The 21,292-nt window shown below is 37.8% G+C and overlaps 1 protein-coding gene across 5 annotated transcripts in view; it reads left to right on the top strand.

Moving 5' to 3' along the window:
• Positions 1-190: 190 nt before the first annotated feature.
• Positions 191-21,292, top strand: part of SGCG (sarcoglycan gamma) — a 104,725-nt gene continuing 83,623 nt past the window's right edge. For 3 of the 5 annotated variants that reach the window (XM_071434072.1, XM_071434069.1, XM_071434071.1), the window contains exon 1: positions 191-493. The gene's annotated coding sequence lies outside the window, so the exon portion shown is untranslated. The remainder of the gene's footprint in view (positions 494-21,292) is intronic. The other 2 variants (XM_071434070.1, XM_071434068.1) reach the window with 2 other exon arrangements.

Raw genomic sequence — 21,292 nt, 5'->3', positions numbered from 1 at the left:
CGGCCACCGGTCCTGGAGCCGGCTCGCTCCGATAAAGCGCAGAGCTTTGGGGTCGGGGCGCCCTCCAGAGGCACCACCGAGCCCTGCCCTGCCCGCCAGAGCTGGGGACACCCGGCAGGGACGCGGCGCAGTGAGGGCTCCGGGAGCCCCCGGTGGCTCCCGCAGCCGGGGAGCGCGGCCCGTCCGCGGCTGCTCTACGTCCGCTCATCGGCGGCCGGGGCGGAGAGAGGGAGGGCACAGCTCGTCTCCCGCCCCCTGCTCGCCTTCTCCTTCTCCTCCTCCTCCTCCTGGTGCCCGCCCTCTGTTCCTCCTTCCCTCCCTGCAGCGCCGGGGAGACCGCGAGAGCGGCGCCCGCCCCTCCAGGGCGAGGGAAGGCGGTGCAGCCCGCGGGCAGGAAGCTGGATGAGGACGTGTGCGCGGGCAAGGCAGCCCCTCGGGCATGAAGGGGACCGCGGAGACGCTGCCCTGCCCTGCAGCCGAGCGGGGACATCAGGTAAGCGCCCCACACGCCTGCCCGGCCCGGCCCGAGCCGAGACACTTCCAATACCGGGAGAGAGCAAGCGTCCCCTGGAAAGTTGTCCTGCCGGCGCCGTCCGAGGGGCGGAGGGCAGGGGAGGCGGGGTAGGGTGGCACATCGGGGTGTCCGGCAGGACCCGCTGCGTGCTCCGGTAGCCCGGCGCGGTGCCCGAGGCTGTGCCGCCCCGCCGGGGCGAGGCGCGCAGCGCTGCGAGTGCGGCCCCGGCGTCCCGCGGCCCCGGCGGCTCGGCACTGCTGTCAGCGGCTGTGCCGCGCCCCGCGGAAAGTTTCCAGCGGGGTGAGGGCAGAGAGAAGCGGGAGAGCATCACCGCGGGACGGGAGCGAGGCGAGGGAGAAGCAGCCTGTCTGTGTTGCCGCGGGCAGTGGGTGCCGCAGCTTTCCCCGGGTGGAAGGAGCGGTGCTGCCAGCGGTTCGCTCAACTTGTTTCGTTGTTTTCACTCTGGTTTGTTGCAGTGGAGTAGGATCAAGTATCCCTGCAAGTGTAATGTCGACATCTTTGATGGCTGCATCTTACTCTTCTGTGAAATTTACCTACTTGCTTGTGTCAGTTTAGGTATGTTTAGGAAAAACAAACTGCTAAGTCTTATCAGACAGGGACGCACAGCAGTACGCCTGAGACTTCAGTAGGTTTGTTATGTTGTGTGACGTAAGAGTAAATGCAACTGCTGCTCTTTTTGATTCACATTTCATTGGGGCTTTTTAACTGTACATTTGTGGATTAAGCAGAAACTTTGAGTAAAATATGTGAATCATCATAACACTGTTGGAGATCAGTTTAAATGTTTTGCAATTATTTTCTTCCCCTTTTGCTCATAATTCAGATAAAGGACAGACTAAAGTAGTTTGCTTAGTTCTTCTGAAGTAACTTAAGGAATCAAAAGTGAGCAGAGTTCCCCACAGAGGTTGTAGGTACCTTGTAGGCTACAATCTTTGGTTGTAGGCAAACCAAAAAAACAACATTGAACCACTTTAAGGAAAAATAACTAATCAAAAAATCTGTACCTTGGGAAGCCTCCTTCCCTCCCAGCCTGAACAAAGATGTGTGCATTGCAAACTGCACTGGGAGTGGAAGGATTCAAGCCATTTCCAATGAGGCAGTTTCCCCTTACAGAGAATTTTCTGCGCTAACTCACTTGGTTAATCGGAGACAGTCTGCAGTTCTGTGTTTCACTTACGCGTTTTCAAGTACTGAGGTAATTCCACCATATTTGTTGCAAAATCTAAAAGAAAAACTTAAGTGCAATGAACCTAGTTTCATTAGATCAAAGCAGTACAAGTACCTTTTTGGTTTGGAGGTTTATTTTCTTGGTTTTGAGGGTTTTGTTGGTTGGTTGGTTTTTAATAGAACAAATTTGAAGCCAGATTTAGGGGAGCATTCAAAAGTAGCCTAGATTTCACAACGTACATCTGTTGCTGCAGGTAATGCCTGAACATAGATAAGGGACCGTACTTAAGGTGATTTTCAGGTTAGGACCTTTCTTAATAGGCTCATGGATATATCTCTTGAGAAGGTCTATCACAGTTAATGACCCAATGCAGCTCTAAGACTTCTTTACATGTGCTCAGGCTTCTATTAGTGGACTTTTATATAACATTAAGCTAAGAGATGGCTGAGGAAATAGAAGAATAGACATGTAAAAACTTGAAATACTTCCCACTTTTCTGCATTTTGTTCACTGGTTGTGTTTTTTGATTTTTTCTTATTCATTGGCAGCTTCAAATACAATAACTCTGGGCTTTCATGCAAGCGGCAGGTTTTATTAAACCTATGATACAATTTTCTATTGTAGAATGTTCTGTAGTTCTTACTTCCTTGGAAAGATAAGATATGACTAGGGAATTATCATTTTTCTTGACAGCATGACAGTTAAAACTTGGTTTGCATTGGAGTGAGCATGTGTAGTGTATTAAAGGAGATGTCATTCTGAACTGTCTGACAAACTTTTCAATGTTTCTTTTTTTTATATGGAGGTGAATATATTGCTTGTAAAATCACTGCTAGGATGTAACTAAGATGTAAGGATGAATTGATGTAGTGAGTGATGTTGGGTCAAACTTAGGATTTTTAGTATGGTTTTAATATTTAGAAGCCTATGGATTTAGTGCTCAGTTCTGTAACCAGATATTTGAATTAATTTTATTCATATCAGCATCTTAGTTAAATTCACACAGAAGTACTGGTACTTAAGCTATGCAGAGGTAGAATATGGGTAGAATATACTGAAGCAAAATGCTTTGTTTGCTAGTAAGATATCTGTTCTGATAACATGTCCAATTTGTATATAGGAATTGCTATCAAAACCCGAACTCATGTTAGAAGTCAGAAGCTTAAATGTGACTGGGTGTCCAACAAATGTTCTTTTACAACATGCAAAATCTTAAGCAGTGAAAATGGCCAGGTGAAGCAAGGGGGGGCATAAAAAATGCCATTAAGGTATGGAAGTGTGGAAAGCTAGGTAAAGAGGAAAAAAAAAGAAGGAATTTAGGAATTGAGGGTTTGGGGTTTTATTTGCTGTGATGGTTTTTTATTTGTTAGGGAGGGGGCTTGTTTGTTTGGCTTTTTAGTACTAACATTTGCTCTAAAAAAAAAAGTTACCTCTTTTGAAGGCAATACACACCTTGGGTAAAGGTAAAGGTGGGTAAAGATGTACATGAAGGATTTTGGGTAAAGGTGTACATGAAGAAACAGGTGAGGTATTTGCTTTTACCTGAAAATGGTGGCTGCATATACAGCTTTTTTCCTTATAGTTCTGTTTGCAGACCTTGTACTGCTATATTTAAAGGCATCTCTTGAGCCATAATAGAAAACTTTTTACTTGGTTGTTAAACCCATCTGGTGTGCTTGGAGTAGATAATACCATTGCAGAACTAGTTAACTGTTTAGTGCTTTTACAGAAGCAAGAAACTGATAAAAAGTGGAATATACTGGCTAAAGAAAATTGTGTCTTAGTTACAAGTTGAATTCCCAGGTACTGAGAAGTACATATGATAAACCTGTAAAAAGACAGGGCTAGATTTAGGGAAAGGATTTCTTCTGGTCACTACAAACAAGTAATATTCCTGCAGAATGCGCTTTCACTTTGCATGCACATTCTGGCTGTCGGTTTCCTCTCAACTGAAAGACTCCTGATTATTTAATTTTTGCTTTCTTTGCCACCTTTTTTAGACCTCTGGTAGTTAATATTTTCTGTATTTTCTGCTGAATTCCTCTAATTTCTTCCTTTATTCAAAAGGTAGAGAATTTTCTGTACAGAAATTATAGCTGTAGCCTTACCAACAAGTAAACTGTAAAGATTAGCTTCAGTTCAAGGTAGCATGTTGTCTTTTATGCAAGAGTATGGTATTTCTGATCATTTTTACTCATGGTAACTCTAACCATCAAAATACCAGAGTAAGTACACACTGTGTGTCCTCATCCAGTATTTTCTCACTTGGTTATTTTTACTTAACTATTTACATTCTTTAATTGCATCTTAATTTTCTCCTAGATCATGTTTGCAGTTTAACATCATTATTCTGAGTTTTAGTCCTGTATACCAAGATTTCTAGTCCTGGCTTCTAGATCTTCTTGGCCTAATGTCATGCTTGGATGTAAAAACTATACTTTGTTGCTTCTCTTATTAATAAAGTGATTAATATCTATCAAGAAAGACTAGGGGAGCCTTCTCTTAATATGGTAATGTAACCTGTTTCTTAATTAACCAATATAATGGGTTTCAGTCCGCGGGTATTATAAGAGTGTATTAATATGGGTATTACTGTCTTTTAGAAACTATTATGAAGTCCAAAGCAGGAGTAGTATGTATTTGTTTAAGAAAGGTTTTGTTGCAAAACATCACAGTGTTAAAGGAAAGGAAGTGCCTTTTAATTTAGAAATTCTTTTTAATACAATTGTTTTACTGAGTGACCAAATACCTTTTCTGAATGTCAGGTCAGAATACTCCTGGGCAGTGTCCCTTGCAATCCTATCATGTATCCTATTTGTAATTAAAATGCTGTACAAAAACCTCATGAAAATTAACAATGTAACATAAGTGCTAGTTTTAAATTTTAGTTTTTGACAATTATATGTAGTAAGTAACTTTAGTTACCAAAAGTGGGGAATAATACGTCAAATTATTGAGCTGTTTGATTAACTACTATGCTTTAGATGATTTTTAAGGGTCATTCAAGTTTCACATTTGCACATATTTATGAAAACATTAGAGGAAAATTAAAATAATGTTATGAAAACTAATTTTCTTTTAGAGACATATGGCATTGAAAATCTTAACAGTCTTTCATGAAATTGCCATAATATGAAATTTGTTGTTATATTTTCCTGTTTTCTACAAATATGTAGAGTCTTAGGTTTAACAGAGTGATTCTGAACATCTAATTATTTTTTTCCACTTCACTGAATTGACTCACTGTGATATTCCAAATTAATATATTTGTCAATATTGCTGTCAAGTCACGTTACATGTATCAGCTTCTGAAATTGAAGAATTACTTTTGGAAACTTCAATATATGTGAGTAATATACAAGTACCTAAATAAATTCCTTGCTTGTTGTTGTGCATTAAGCATTGTATACTTCTGAGAATGTATTTATCATAAATAATTCTGAAAACTTCATAATATCATGTCTGTATAAACCTGGAGAGAGAACTTCTATTTGTTTTCTAAGAGTAGCACTCTGGAATTTGGATTTTGTGTATTGAACATCCTTGCTGTTATCAAAGATACTGTAAAAACATGTTTTTCTATGTTGCAGAAAAGTAGATTGCTTTTCAAATTGGAGTTTTGAGGAAAAAGTTCCAAGATTCAAGAAGTTGCACAATGGGCACCAAAAACTCTGTTCATTGATCTAAAATTGACATAATAGCATATATATATTGATTCTAAAACAGCAATTTTTTTGATTTCAGAAACAAGGAATTTTTGTCTGTAACTATCTGTCAGTTTCCACAAATTATTTATGTGCTAATGAGGAATTATAAACTAATGTGCAACATTATTTGAGAAAAATATATGTGAAAAATCATAACATGATACTGGTTCCCTGACTTGATTTTCTTGGATGCAGTGCTTTCTCAGGCCGTGAAGTTTTTTGCTCAGAAATTTGAAGACAGCAATATTTTTTATATAGAGAGATGCATATGCACATAAATAAAAGGGACTCAGATTTTTTCTGATGCTGACTACAAAACTTGGGAAGACTTAAACAACCAAGGAAGGAGAAACAAAATGGAAAGGTCTGGCTGATTAAATAAATTTCAGTGGAATCTCTCCATCCATTCTCAAAAACAAACTTCCCCAGATAATTTGAGGAAAAAAAATGTAATCTGTCTTAAAAAGACTGCAGTAGCTGCCATTGTGCAAGTCCAGAGACATACTGCCTCCTCCTTGGTATCGAAACCAACACTGGTTTCTGAAGCCTTCTATTATTTAGGAAGAAGATTCAGTTTTTAGTAAAACATTTGCTGTGTCTTGGCAATGGTCAGAGTTACTTTTATGTCTGAAGTGCAAGGTCAAATCACTTCTTTAGTTGTTGGATGAGCTGTGTTCTTCATGGATCTAGAAGGAAGTCAAGAGGTCTTCTCAGCATCTTTTAAGGAATGTGATGAGCTACCAAGCCTTTAGGCAATGGGATCTTCTTCTCTTAGTTTACTCGCTGGCTAATGCAAGATCCCCCAGAAGTAATAGAATTGTAGAATGGCTTGGGTTGGAAGGGACCGTAAAGATAATCCAGTTCCAAATCCCCTGCCATGTGCAGGAACATCTCTTACTACACCAGATTGTAAAAAGCCCCATCCAAGGGGGTGCTAGAACATCCCAGAAAGAGTTAGGGATCATACAGGAATCTCTATTATTGGAGGTAATCATACTCATAGTTAGGAATTGGGATCTGTGTAGAGAAATGTGCAGATTTATGCAGGAATCTGAGTTCCAGCAACTAATGTGGCAATGGCTGTGACTGTGCTGCCAATGTAATTACTAGATGCAGCAGGCACAGTGCTGTGGGAAGATGTGTGCACTCTATCTACTTATTGTTACTGACATAGTTTTAGTGAGTGACACCAGGACAGAGCCTTCAGAGAGCCTTTTACTGTAGTCTAATTAAATCATCTTGTCAATTATGGTGTTTTATTTCCAGAATGCTTAATGCTTTCTTCTTGTTCAGTCTGTGTAGAGAAAGTAACAGTATGGCCTGAATCACTTATTACACCTTTGAACTTAAGCCATGTTAAGTTGTGATATTACTTGGTCTAAAAACCACTTTAAAAGGGGAAAAAAAAAATTGTGCTTTGGAGGATAAGTACACTCACTCAACATGGCTTTTTCAAGGGTGGAATTACCATGAAATTTCAGTCAGGTTTTGCAACAATTGACCCAAGGTATCATTAAGGACTTTCTCTGTTCCAGAAGATTATTTCAGGTTAAGCATTGCAGACATGCTGCAATTCTTGATGCACCTGAACATAGCTTTGAAAGCTACAGCAATATTACAGTGTTGCACAGGTCTTTATCGATTCTATTTCAAGGGAATACATTAAGAAATTGCAAATGCAACTAAAAATACTGCATTTTAAGGAGTACAGTTGGTTTCATGTTACATTTGAGCATTGCATTTTTAGGATACACTAGACTTGAAGAGACTGAAACTTTGAATTCTAACTTCTCAGTGGAAAGGCAAAGTCAGCTTTACTTAGATCAGCAGAGAAAATTTGTGCCTGTCCTCCAACCAAATAAACAGGCCTTCAAGAAAACTATATGCATTTATGGGAAAAGGTATTTTTTATCTTCTTTAATAAAACCCTTTTGTTAGCATATGCTGTCTTCTTAACAGCACATTTGATTGATAGCAGTCTCATCAGGCCTGCCTTTTTAGGGGAACGCATTATGCTACTTCTGAAGTGTGTGCAGTAACCCATCAACATGGGTTATTGGGTTCTTAATACTGTATAATTGGGATATATGTATGATTCTGCTCCTTGTCCAGCTTGTTGCTTGCCTTCCTAATCCTATTTAGAGATTTGCCAAGAATAGGAATTGCTTGTATTTTTTTTAAACACTAGTGTTTGAGTAATAAAGGAAGTAAGGAGGATTGTAAGGAAATTTTCACTGTCATTGCTTTCTTATTCCCATAAGTGAAGGTTAATCTTAAATCTGAGACAAATATCTGTGCTAAAAGGAGGCATCCCTCCCCTTTTAAGTATGGTGCTGTGTGTCTCTTATCTGCTAGTTAAACTTAATGATTGCCAAACTCTTCTCAGTTTTGGGAGTGCTTTGTGGTAATCTCTCTGACATGTCTTAATATTTTTTCTTGGGATTTTTGCTGTCATACAACGTCTCATGCACTACACATACTGAATTTCTTGGAATATTTAGAAATTATGTGTTAATTATGGCAATTTTTGTCAGGAGCTGTATTCAGATATTTTTGGGGTTTTTTTGGTTTGTTGTTTTATTTTCTTGTTTGGTTTGTTTGTTTGTTTGATTGGTTTTTTGTTTGTTTGTTTTGTATTTAAATAGTAGGTTAACTTGAAGCCAGTTGAATCAGTAACCCAAACTAAGCATCCATTGTTATTGTTTGCTCAGCTGAGTCCAAAAATATGCTAATAACAAATACATTCAGTCCTCCATTCCAACAAAAAATGCAAGTGTGCCTATGCATGCCAGTGAATTCTTGTCTCAGGTTGCTTGTATAGTTGGCACCTATGTCTGCACATATGTCTTTGAGCATGGCAGACCTTTATCTGTGGTGAATGCAACACTGATTGAAGACACTACACTGGTAGATAATAAATTTTGGACATTCATGCTGATTCATATATTTTCTATAGTCCTATCATCAAGCTGGTGAGCAAGCGCAAAAAATTTTGCCATTTTTCCAGCAGATATTTGCTGCATCCACTCTTGGCTGACAGGCTTACCTCAAGGTCCATGCCTATCCAGAAATCAGCCCCTCATGCAAATATCCAAGAGTTGAGGCCATCTGTAAAATCTGCTTCTCATCTATGTATCATTTTGGATTTATTGATTGTACTGTCATTTTCAGGTATATTCTCTGATCAGGGTCAGTCTCTTTCCCATGGCTACTGTAACTGTCAGCCCTCTATGTAAATGATGAGCATGGACTCAAGGAGTCTTTTTGCAGAGTGTGCAGAAAATCATAATTAGTAGCAGAAGTGACTAGACTAAAATAATTTTTATGACTGCATGTAAAATCCTGTTTTTATTTTAATTTCAGCTCCATAAGGTTTTGGAAAATTTAGTTGAGCAATGGGAATACACTTTTGGTTGAGTTCACTGCACACTTACCTAACAGCATTGTCTACAATTCACTTATTTTTCCAGGCAATTTTTTCCTTGTTCATGTGGCAAAATATTCTTAAGAAGTTAGTATAGATTTACTAGTTAGCACAAGATTATTTCTTGGCACTTGAATTTGTCTTGGCAGGTTGAACTACTATGTGATTTTTTCCATCTCTTACTAAGTTGTGGCAGCATTTTGCAAATACAATGCCTTCATGAAAGTAGTAAGTTTAAAATCATCCACAATCATACTTTTTCTACTTTATTGGGAATTGTGAAAAAAGAAGTAAATGCACACCTGACAATAAATAGCTTGACTAAAGTTGGTTATAGTAACAGTCTCTTCAATCAACTGCAACAGACATCACCTACAAGTAGCCCAATGCTGATACAAATCTCCTGATAGTTGACTTTGGAAAAGTCTGGAAAATGAATTCCTTCTTTCTGTTCATCCTTTTGAATAGCTTATAATCACAGACATTATTCTAAAGGAGATGCTGGTATGTCTTTTCTTCTTGTTAGTTTTAGATGTAAACTCATTTGGTATCAAGTAGAAGAATTACACTTTTTCACAATCTAGGTCTTTGATGGGAAAAAAAAAAGTCATGAGACGCTGTCATGCTCCAGACCTTTGTCACAAAAAACCAGTTGCTCCTGCATGAGGAACAGGGACAACTGGTGATATCTTCAATTGTGATAATAGACTCTGGAAACAGAGTGATTTGAATAGGAAGAAAATATTATCTCTTTTTTTTCCCCTGTAAAACAGCCTTGCACCAGATCATTATTCTTTAGGATCAGTTGACAGGAACAAATGAGAATCTTTAACTGAAACTGTATGTTAATGATAGCATGAAAACAAATGTAAAGGTGTCTGAAAGGTACTCAAAGCAAGTTCATTTATCTACTTATAATGGATATTAAAATCATAACAATTTTCTGGTAACAGTTCTGGGAAATGGCATACTCTTTACAGTATGTGAAGTAAGTCTCCTGCAACATGGGAGGAGGTCTTTATATCACAGAAGGGAATCATAAAATTGTTTGAGTTGGAAGAGATCTTAAAGATCATCCAGTTCCAACCCCCTGCCACAGGCAGGGAAACCTTCCACTACGCTATGCTTCTCAAAGCCCCATCCAGCCTGGCTTTGGACACCAGTACATCCCAAAAAGAGTTAGATCATACAGTAGCCTCTTGGAGATTATCATATTGATAGGTAGGGATTGCTGTCTGCTTAAGAACATGCAGATATATGCAGGAATCTGAGTTCCAGCAACTAATGTGGAAATGTCTGTGACTGTGCTGCCAATATGATTGTTAGATGCAGCAAGCACGGCGCTGTGGGAAGATGCGTGCACTCTCTTTACTTATTGTTATTGAAAGTTTTAGTGAATGACACCAGGGCACTAATACACATGACTTTATTTGAAGAGAAATCTTCAAAGAGTTTATGAAATCACAAGAACTAATTAAACAACTGGTACAAATTCTCTATTTCTAAGCATATGTATTTGGGAATATACTTCAAACTTTCATCTAATATGTTCTCTATTCTGATAATTTATATTCAAGAACTTCCTTGGGCTGAGAAATGCATGCATTGTGAAAAGTTTAGTAAGAGGTTCTAAAACTAGATTTTGAATTGTTAGTAGAGCAGCTAAAAATGGAAAAGTTTAACTTTTTTTTTCCTGCATTGTTTAGTATTTCATTATAAATAATGTTTTAAAATAATCTATGAGGATCAAATGTTTAATTGAGTTATTATGGTTCTGTATGAAAATTGCATTTACAATACTTATGAACATTACAAAAGTTCTCAGATGCTAATCCAACAGAAAATGTAGAAATGCTTTTGTGTCCAGGGAATAGCAGGACGCCATTTCCTGTAGGTGGACACAAGTGAGTTTACTGCTACAAGCTTAACAAAATAATAACTTTTGTTTCACAGTAGTTGAGTATTACAATATGCACTGTTTGGTTGAGAAATTAAATAGTTTTGGTGATACTTCAGGACTCCTTCAGTTCTTAAGGAAAGTGGAAAAGTTCTCTAAGCTTACAACAATTGGTAGTAGCAAGTACTTTCCATCTATCCTGTGAAGTAGTAGACATCAGGCTATTTTTTGATGGGACACTCCTGTTGCTCTCTGTTCTGTGGTTTACTGTTGCAGATTGTTTTTGTTGTCTCCACCCTTTCTCAGTCTCTTTTATTTTGTTTGCTTCTCTTGTCATATTTCTTGATTTCTTTTTTGCATGTCATCCCTATGTCTTCATGTCTCTTACCTCCTATAAAGCCATCTTATCACTTCTCTTTAGTATAGATACCTCTTCCTTTCTTCCTGAGCATAAGCCAACTGAATTTTGAAAGTCCAGTGAAAAGCTGTCTGGCCTCATTGCATAGCAAAATTCCACAGTGAGATCCAGGAACTGGAAGGAAAAAGAAAAGAGGAAGTTCTGATTAACCTAGTGAAAGATTTGTCCATAAGCAGTTCCAGGAGATCATGACAGATTAGTTTTAAGTAAAATACAGGGGAAACATTATTGATATGAGTTTTCTTGAGCTTCAGCTTCCTGAGGAGTCACTAGTGTTGTTAGTGTACATCGTCTTTCTCATCACATTTGTCAGAAGAACCTAGATTTGTTTTCATGATTTTGATAGTTCTAGTTTTATGTGTTCTCCATCATCATTTTGAATGATTGTCCTTCTAAGACATCTTTGGACTTTTGCCATTACAGAAGTGTCTGAACAGACAAAGAGAACATTTTACTCACTTGTGCTTCTTCACAGAATTGAACAGATATATTAAAGCTATGGTACTGGTGACTTACTGTTCCTGAATAGCTCAGTTTTCTCTCTGAGACTAACACCATTTTGTGCCATTAGGAGTGCCTCAGGATATTTGCCTAACATTTAAAAAGCAAATTTAATACATATTTTATGTAGCTAGAGTAATGTGTTAGTGAGAAGTGGTACTCCACTTATTTGTCTAATTTTATAATAAAATCATAATGTTCTAACTTCTGTAAATAACAGACTAAATCAGGCCCATCTTTCCAAGTGAATGAATCTCATAGCTTACTCAGTGACAGACGACACATCCCATGCCAGGTAACCTTTCGTTCAGTGGCAGAAGGTATAGCCTTACTTAGAGGTGTCACACTATAATGCAATCATGTAAGAATCCAATTATCTTTTTTTAACTATTCCCACTTTCTTTTTGTTTTTATGACCAGCCATGCTGAAATTTTAATGAGAATTCTCAGGCTTACCTCAGCAGATAGATGGCAGAATGAACATTTTTATAACTGGAATAAAAGCTGTTATGTTTTATCACAAGACCCTCCTATTGTCTAGTTTCCCTTTTGGAGGATAAGTAAACATTACCTCAGAAGAAACTTCAAGGAGCACCCCTAATTTTGTTATGTGTATACATAAAAATTCGCACACATACACTTTTTCAGTATTACATCTGCATATTTACTTCTCAGCTAGACTTACTGTTACATTCTGATTATGTAATATTTCCTGGCTACACAAATCACTTTTTCACATTTTCATTAAGCCTGAGTTCACAGTAACATTGAGGTCATCGTGTTTTTGTAACACAACCATGGGAGCACCTTATCAAAACTCCTCGTTGCTAAAGCAGCTTGACCTTGCATTTAATTTACTAATCAAAAGCAATCCTAGCAGGCACTTCAAACAAAAATACCCTATCTTTGTTTTCCTTTGTAAGTAACAAACAAGGTCACAGTAACTGGACAAGGGGAGAGCATTTACCAAACTTCTTGGGCCTAAATTTTCCCCTTACATTGATGAAAATAAAATCTTAAAAGTAATATTTAAAAATTCTTTTTTCCCCAAGCTGGAAATACTAGGCTTACTCTATATTCACTGTAGACTTTCTGTGTGCTACTCCAGGTAGTTTGGAGTGAGCTGCTGCTCTCAAAAATAAGTGATTAGCCCTGCTCCTGAGCTCTTCCTAAAGTTCTTTGTGGGCCAATAGGGAAAGGCTGTAGATCATTCTGTTATGGCTGTCCAGTGCCAGTCAATATTTTTTTCTGAAGATTTATGGATTCTGCTTTGGCATGAGATTGCATTTGCCACTGTGACGGGAAGTAGGCTGTTTGGTCCTTAAGACGTCTACTCACTGGAAATGTGCCACCATCAGAAGGGCTTCTCCAGTATAGTCCTCAGTTTTGTCCCAAGGATCCTGAAAAATAAAGTACCAGTAGTGGATTGGCTTGCTATTGCTGATAAAGTTAGTTAATCCAATGGCCTGGCGCTGAAAGTTCTCTCTAAAAGGTGGTAGCTGAGAGAAGGCTAAATCTGAAGTGAATTGTTGTCGTGTGCTGCTAATGCACTCTACAAGAAATTGTAAAAGCAGATATGTAACACATGTTACACAGGCAGAAAGACAAATTTTGTTTTGGAGTTCATTGAAAATCAGTCTTACTATAAATCCTATGGATTGGTAAGTATTGGATGTTTGGAACACTGCTATTCTTAAATGTATCCCACCTGTTTAAAGTACAGTGAGTACAGGATACATACATAGGTAATAATGGAGATTGTAAATATTAGCAGATGTCAAGGACAGGTTAAATGCTAAGTCCAAACAGGGGAATTTGTGATCTTTGCAAATACCTCATGTGCCCAAGCTGTCATTCTGAAAAATTACAGGTCACAACCAAATGAATGTTTCTTCACAGTGATGTATTTTGACAGATTGTGTTCAGGATTTTATGTTAAGAATTTACATTGTATATGTGGGCTGTGTTTCTTAAAGTTATTGAAAGATGTAAAAAGAATTGCAATTTACCTGCTGCACGCTGAGTAAAAACAAGCCAAATATAATCTAATTCTTCTAAGATTATAAAAAAGGAAATACTGTTTGTAACACTGAGCTTTTTGTGTACAAACTTATAAAATGCACAAGACCAAATATAGTCTCATAAAGAGGGCTTACCTTTTCACAACAACTACCAAGGGTACTTCTTATTGGGAATATTTTGGGAGGCATTTGCATGTAGTAAATGTGACCCACTGTGCAATAGGTCTTTAAAATAATTTATGATTTGGTGTATAGTGCACATACAGTTAATGTAAAATAGTGCAGTGGCTATAAATTTTACAAGTCAAAAATTCTGTCTCTGGAGCAGAAGCAAAGGAGTTGTTTTACACAGGAGAGTCCTGAATTTTATTTAATGTAACTTGGAAAAAGCTATAGATGACCTAGCCACATTTTTGATTATAGACTAAAAAAAGGGACAGGGAAGTGGAAAACCAAATTCAGAAAGTTACTAGCTATGGAAGCATACTACTACTTCACCTTACAAGAGAATGCCTTAACAGCCAGACTGTAGATTAATATTAGATAGGTTCAGTCTCAAGCCAGTCTGTTTCATGTTGGATCATTGCGAAGCAAAGAGTAATAGATTTAGATGTAAGAGGTAATAATAACAGGGGACATTGTAGTATAATCAGAAAAAGACTTCAGAGAAAAATGTGTCCACTGACTACATCTGTACCTTGAGATGATTAGTGGGTACTTGCTCATGTCCATTCTTCCCAAGCCGGAGACTCTTCAGAAAGATAAGTTGCATCCCTGCTGCATATAAGCAGGAGTGTAGATGGTGTAGCAGCTACTTCAGAATGCTTGGGATTTTCACAGCATAGGCTTCCTTGTTCTTGAGATACTTTATCTCTTGAATGTGTTGTGCTATTTATAAAGCCATTGGTTTGTGGTAATTGCCTAGATGTGGTGTTGCTGTGCCATTGGTGAAGCTGTGATCCCAGAGTGCTTATATAGGGTTATCCTGGTTTATGGAATACAACTTAATGGGTTAACATGAAATGTTGTAATTTGGCATCTGTGATCCTATTATACTATGAAGTGTGAAAGAAACTGCTGTCTTGTGAAGGATGATTCTTTGTGCATTTGCTTTCATCAAGAGTTAGTCCTCACTATACAGAATGCTGGGAAAATTGAACTCAGTTGTCTTGAACTGAGATCAGGATTGGGTCTCGAATTTTGCTGTCTAGAGCCTGGGATATCTGACATTTGGTCTTCTGTTTTCTGGACACTTGTCCTTATTGAGTAGGAGAATGATACTTTTCTTAAAGTGAGCCAATCCCCAGCTCATACCTGAGGAACGACTTCAGCCTGAGTAAAATCTGAGTCTTTTCATGGTCAGTTGTAGAAAATATAACTGCACATCATCCAATGGAAAGCAACCAGGTTTATCGGGGATATGTTCAAGGGGAGTTCCCATTTATCTTGGGGTAGTCAATGGGGTCTGTATATGTGGCTTTGTCTACATAATGTTTATAACTGGCAATTGCCTCACATGGGTGTCTACAGAGATTTGTAGATAACCAGGGAAGATTTGTGGATTCCTTGACTTGTTCTAAGAGCTAAATGTATATTGTGTAGGTCAGACTTGTTCTAATGTTGTGTATAGCATTCTTAACCTCTCCCAAGATGCCATCTGTTTTAATCTCAGAGTATTGGTCTACATTGTGATGGTGCCACACAAGCCCTGCTCCCCATTGCAAGTGACAACTATTCTTTGATAACAGATGCCAGTACAGAGACAACAGCTCAGTCTTGAGCTCTTGCAAGTAGAAATGAATTATGTCTTTGCTCCCCTTAACATAAAAAAGAAGACTTGAGAGGTGTTCAAGGTGCCTGTATCTCCAGTGCTGTATTTATGATAAATTTTGGAAATACCTCAGCTCCATCTTGCCCAAAAGTCTGGCTTTGACAGTACCTCACAATAAATGCCTAGGAAAGAATACAAGGACAGGAAACATCATCTTTTAGTGATATTTTCCAAAATATTCTCCTACTTTCTTTGAGTATTTCAAGATTTATCAGAGCCTGTTGTCATGCTTTTATATATGAGTTTTAGACAGATTTCCAGGAATGTATCTACCTTACCTTTTCAATCTGGCAAAGTTCTTAGCATGTGGGCTGTCTAGAGGCGTCATTGCATTTGATCTGTTTACATTTTGCCCTGAAATAATTCTGTGCTCTGACATGTTTTCAGTAATTTCATATTCTAGGAAGTCCCTATGAAAACAGTGAAGGAAGTCATGCCCAGTCCTTTTCTCCCCCCTTGCTCTGGACCTGGAGTTCAGTCAAAGAATCTTTGTTAGGCCCAGTAAATTTCCTACCATCCCCTGGAAGTCAAACTATAATTCAGTCTGAAGTCATTGGCCAAGTCTCTTCCCGTTAGATGGACTAGCACATGGACATTGGACACTGGCCAGCCATTGTCTGAAATGTGATTGGAGTCAGTGGAGGCAATAATATCAAACACTTTGGTAGCTGGACTCTCTTTCCCAGGCTTGACATCTTGAAGCATGCATAGTGAAAGAAAAATGCTGCAGTTTTCCTTGTGGATATTTAGGCTGGAGTCATTCCATCTCAGATCACACATATAAAAAAGATAACCTGTGTACCAACTGGTGGTAAATGACAATCTATATTCCTGATAGTGATGGCAGGAGCCATATTTCGGTGGTTATGAGGAGAGGGTTTGGGATTATGTTTTTGTTTTCATTAGGGTTTTTTTTTTTGGGTTTTTTTTTTTTTTTTGTTGTTGTTGTTGTTGTTGTTGTTGTTGTTGTTTTTTTCTGAAACACTGCATGTGGAGGAGGAAAAGAGGCTAAAAGGAAAGAACTGATTTCTGTCTTCTGCCGAAGAGGTACTACTGGTCTAACAGCTGTCTGTGCTTTTGTAGTTTACCTTGAATAAATCAAAAAGTTGTATTGCTGTGGATCTAGAAGGTACCTAAAAGAAAGAAATGGAAAGAGCTCCTCTATATGCATGTATTCACTAGTCTTTTCTTTACCTCTCCTAAAGAATTTCTTGGTATAGAAGATGTGGGTTTAGAAGGAATTGAGAATACAATGAAAATCACTGCCCCTTCCCCCCGCTTTTTTTATTGTGCCTAGATCACTATGCATAGGTTGCCAAAATAGATTTCAGAATTCCTTGCACTGGTTCATTAAATAGGTAAATTAACCCTACCTGACTTAGGTAGAATGTTTCTTCACATTTTAATTCTAATTACATGTTTTTTTAATTTATGGGATTTTGTTTGTTATGACAGCCTCTTCTTCCTCTCTGTAAGATGCAAGCTGCTTTTTCTTAAGAACTTTTCTCTTTGTAATTTAGTGTGCATCTACCCATGTAAACCTAAACATTTAAGCTGTTAATTTGCTCTTATTTGACTTAAAAAATATCTGACTAGTTTCTAACACTTTAAAAGTAATCTTTCTGTCAAAAATAGACAGTTTTCAACTTTCATTTTAATACTGCAACCCCTTTGATAGTTGTACTTTAATTTTCAGGAAATTGAATCCTAACTAAAAGCTTCTTTCCATTCTGTCAGTCTTCAGCATTGTCGCTTGTAATTTTGGTTCTTTGATGCATCTGAAAGCTTTAGATGAAGCTTTTTGACATTGATTTTGTTGTTCTTGTATCCTGAGAAGTTAAAAAAATTAGATGAATTTTTAAGCTTCTGCAGTATGTGTCATGAAAGCAAAGCAGCTATGCAAAGAACCAGGTAAAGCAGATTGCTTTGACTTGGGGTGTGGCTAGATATTTTTGCTTTCAAATTTTAGATCAGCCTTTTGAACAATTCCAGTATTAAACTTCATTCTAGCTGTATGACATCATGTGTCCCTGCACATGTAGAAATCAGTAAAAATTCTCTTGTTGATTCCTCAGATTTCCTCAGGAAACTTTCAAGATATTCCCTAACCAGAAATTTAAGAAGCTAAGCAGCTGTGGCACAAGGATTAGGGTTATGGAAGGATAAACAGATGGCTAAATCTTGGGAAACAGGGAGTAAAAATGCATACTGAATTTTTTCGGCAGAGAAACATTGTCTTTGTAGATATGCAACAGTTTGTGCTGAGACTTGTCCACATAACACAGATCTTGCACAATGCACATCACACATCTTTTCCATGATAGCACATATCAAAAGGGCTGTGTTGGGGTTTGGAGCTGTGATGTTTGGAGAGAAGTTAGAAATAGGATCAATTGAAAAGCTCCAGAAGAACCTGATTCTGAGTGATGAGACAGGAGAATGGCAAATCCAGGTGATGGAAATGTAAGGTATGCTAGAATAGACTAGAACAGCATACTTCAGTCAGATGGGACCTTCCATTGGTCATCTATTTCAGCTGTCAGGTTGTCCTTTGGAAAGACAAAAAATCCCTCAGTATGTTTCCTTGATGCTTTCTTTGCTGCATCAAAATACTATTAAAGTTAATTTAAGAAGAGTCACCCCTTGCCTTGGTCTTCTTTGTTGGCCTTAAGCTTCTGAAGCTAGCTCTGTATTACATGTTCAACATATAAAAAAGGCATGTTCTTTCTTTACTTTTGCATGTGTAAGCCTTACAGAAAGTGTCCCTTACTCTTCATTCTCTCAGTGGGAAGTGGGTTCTGTTGTTCCAGTGTAGCAATTTGCTCTCACATATGTGGTGATGTGTTTGGAACCAGTTCTGGCACCAGCATATGGTACCAGCCCATGGTGGGATCTAGATGATCTTTAAGGTCTTTCCAACCCAAACCACCCATTGCAGGATTTTAGTGGTACTTAGTGATCTCAGTACCTGTGTTCTTTAGCATCTCACCACAGGCATCTTACTGTAAATCCATTTATCAAGCACAGCAGCATTTTCAAAGTCTACAGTTGTGTTTTCAATTCACCATTGTTTAATTGGAGGTTGGGAAGTGCCATACCATCAGCTGTTGTTACAATACTTGTGTGAGCCCATCAAAGAAGGTGGGGTAGAAGAGGCAAGTTTTTCTGTGTATTCTCTGCATCTCAAGGAACTGATCAAAGTGGTACAAAAATGGCAGTGGGGATGTTCGGTCTTGTGCAATGTTAGTGGAGCAGGGATTAGAGCATTCCTCTCATGGACGCTGCAAGAGGAAACTTCATTTTTTTGTGATTAGGATAAATTTGCCCTTTGTTAAAATGCACTTAGGAGTTATCCAAGGAAGGAGCACTATTACTGGTCAGGATAATTTTCCCCCTTGGTTTTGAAAGCTGCATTCATGAGAAGAGGCTTCAAAATGCAACTAACCAAGAATATCAGGGTAAAAGGGGGATTGGAGATACAACAAACCTTTCAGTTGAGAAGCTGTGTGAGGTGTTGGATGGCATTAATAAAACCATCAGATGCTTTGTTTCTCTTCCTAGCTATGTGTGGTGTTTATGAATGCTGATAGGAGAATTCCCCTATGTAATGCTGAATTAGAGTTTCACAGACAGGAGCTTGATGAAAAGAGAGTTTATTTTTGTGGCTTGAATTAAGTCCTGTGGTAAAAAGCTATGCAGTCCTCCACTTTAATGACAGGTGCAGGGAAGATAGTGAATATTTTGGTTTTATGCTACATTTTTTTCCTTTTTTCTTTTTTTTTTTTCTTTGTAAATTAGTTGAAGCAGCTGGAAAGTAAATATGATATGAGAAAATTTTATCTCAAATGGAGTTCAATAGCTATTCATAAAATCAAATTCTAACATGGAAAGTAAAGTATTTATAGACAGTGGAAGACAATTTCTTATTTACAATTTGGGAGATTTCAATGAACTCACTTTTTAAAAAAAGCTTTTCTAGGAAGTTAAATACCTTTCCAAAGGGACTGTTTGTTTTCGTTGTTAAAAAATTAGTGTCATATTGTAACTCTGTATGGTCCTGCTGTTTCTTTAATTGTTCTTGTATTGGGACTTAGATTCTAGCCCCATGCTGAGTGGCCATTAAGACAGTAAGAGAACTGGCAGGGAGATTGATGTGGTACACCAGGATGCCATTTTTTCCCCCATTACTTGTCTGTAGATACCTTTTTCTGCTTTATAGGCTTACAGCAGTTTCTTTGTCCAGGCACATTCACAGTTTTCTCTGTTTGGGCTCTCTTTAAGTCTGTTGGTGTGAGATTCTATGATTGTCTCACAGCCACAAAATCCTTTTCTGCTTTCACCTTGATTTCATATTGCTAATAGAGAAAATGGAAATGCAGAAAATATTCTATAGCTGCTGAATTCTCTGCATTCTTACAGTTTGAGTCATTTACAAAAAAAATTAGTTTCTGAAAATGTTTCAAAGCATCTAATTTGTAAAACTTTCTTTTGGAGACTATTCTAGTGCACATTTTCAGTGCCTCCATAAACATCCCTCTTTATAAAATCAATAGCCTCCTTTTAAATATTTACTTTATTAGGTGAGATTTTCATGTAGTTTATTCAAAAAAAGGCTATTGTTCCTGATCATTAGCCCGGATTAACATAAACGCACCAGGCAGACATTTGTTAATTTCATTCTCAAAATTATACTTTACATTTTCATTACTGTCCTTGATAAGAAGTATCTCAACAGTTCTGTAGAAGTCAGGATTTTCTAATGACTGCAAGTATTGTTCCTTAAATTCTTTCTTTCCTCTTAAGATTGAATCTTTGTTTCACAGTGCCTAAAAAGATGACAAAAGCAAGATGACAAAAGCATCCATCTTTAAGAAAAGTTACAGATACCTCCAAAGGCACATCACTGGGTCTAGCTGAGGTGGACTCAACTCCCCAAAAAAGTTACACTATTCATATTCAGAAAAGCGTTAATTTGTGGAATTGTATATTCTCTCACAAGGATGCTATTTATGGATCCTTCCTAAAGCAGGTGAAACCAAGAACTGTAATGAATTGCATGGGATTGGCTTAGGAATGAGGAGTGGGAGTTGTTAGTGCTTGACATTTTTACAGATGCTGCATTGCAATCCACAGGAAATTGGGAAGCATCCTTCAGAGATAGCCAGTTATCAGTAGTGCTACTTCTGCACCAAGCACATTAAATATGTATCTCAAAGTTTGAAATTGTTGGTGATTTTGAGAAAGTGACACAGAACCTTCTCTGCATTGCTAATTATAATTACTCTTTCAATAGGAAAAAAAAATAATAAAACCCCAAAGCTCATTTATGCTTAGTTACCTTTTGGGAATGCAAAATAAGTATAAGGTCACTTTAGTTCAGAAGAACTTGACACACTATTAGTTACCATGTGTCCATCTGTTTGCCTTGCTATTTTTTACCTCATCTTGCTAATCAGGGCCTTTGCCCTCCGCTGGATCTGTTCCCTGGGCCTACACAGAACAAGTAGTTGAATTTATGTGGCATTTCCAGTAAAAATTTGAAAAAAAGTATTTTAAGGTAGTTATATTTTTCACAGAGGAATGTAAGTAAGCATGTAAATTTTGCTGTTTACTAAATGTGGAAGTTGAACTATGAATCTCTTTTCTTGTCATATTTAATTTTGTAGTTTCTGAATATGCCATTTCAAAATTTATATAGCCTAAAATATTTTCTGTTATTTATGTTGGCGTTTTTTTTAATTATAAATGAGTGTATAACACTCATATAAATATTAATTAGGCTGATATATT

The sequence above is a fragment of the Agelaius tricolor genome, unplaced genomic scaffold, assembly GCF_023055355.1.
Source record: "Agelaius tricolor isolate 1412-34295 unplaced genomic scaffold, bAgeTri1.0.p SCAF_9, whole genome shotgun sequence".
Lineage (NCBI taxonomy): Eukaryota > Metazoa > Chordata > Aves > Passeriformes > Icteridae > Agelaius > Agelaius tricolor.
This window is presented reverse-complemented; position numbering and strand designations above follow the sequence as displayed.